Consider the following 836-nt stretch of genomic DNA (forward strand, 5'->3'; position numbering starts at 1 on the left):
TAAGACAGTGTCTTGCTATGGAGTTCAGGCTGGCCTTGAACTCACTTTGTAGTCCAGGCTGGCCTCGATTCTCCTGCCTCAGCCACTGGAGTTCTGGGGTTGCAGGCGTGTGCTACGGCGGTCGACTCTGTACTCACTCAACGCTGAGCCCATGACTGCAGACCCCTCCCACCCTGCCCACCACACACTTGAATTTCTGATGATCTGGTTTTGGGGTTTCCGGCCAAGTGACTCCCACTCCAGTTCTTGGATATCCAGATCTTTGACATTTAAACCAGGGCTCCTGCTGCTGATTGGTACCCTCCAAACCACTGGGGTTTCTCACCCCACCACACACACACTGGGAACCAAATCTACTTGAGCGGTATCGATCACAGAGCTACACCCCCTTTTTAATTTTTATTTTAAGACAGAGAACACAGAATCTCGCTAAGTTGGCTCGGTGGGACTCAGACACGCCATCCTCCCGCCTCAGCCTCCCAAGGGTGCTGGAATGACAGGCCCGCGCCCGTGCCGGGGGAGGGGGCTCCTCCTAGAAGCGTTTTCCCTGTTTCACATTTTCAGCCTCTCAAGACTGGAGGCCGGGGGGCAGAGGCCCAAGCGAGGGGTGGGACAGGGTCCCAAAACTATTCCCGCACCCCGGCGTGCGTGCCGACCTGCTAAATCCTGGGTAGTTTCCAGATCTTGAAACCCTGCTCCAGGTTCAAAGTCTTCTTCTGCCTGACAGCAACCCCAGCGCCCCCTGCTGGACCCCTCTCGCCATGCAGGTGCCGCCCGCCCCTGCAGATCAGATGCTGGGCTAGGTTGGTCATTTGCTGGGACTCCACCGAGATGAA

The sequence above is a fragment of the Octodon degus genome, unplaced genomic scaffold, assembly GCF_000260255.1.
Source record: "Octodon degus isolate 3935 unplaced genomic scaffold, OctDeg1.0 scaffold00268, whole genome shotgun sequence".
Lineage (NCBI taxonomy): Eukaryota > Metazoa > Chordata > Mammalia > Rodentia > Octodontidae > Octodon > Octodon degus.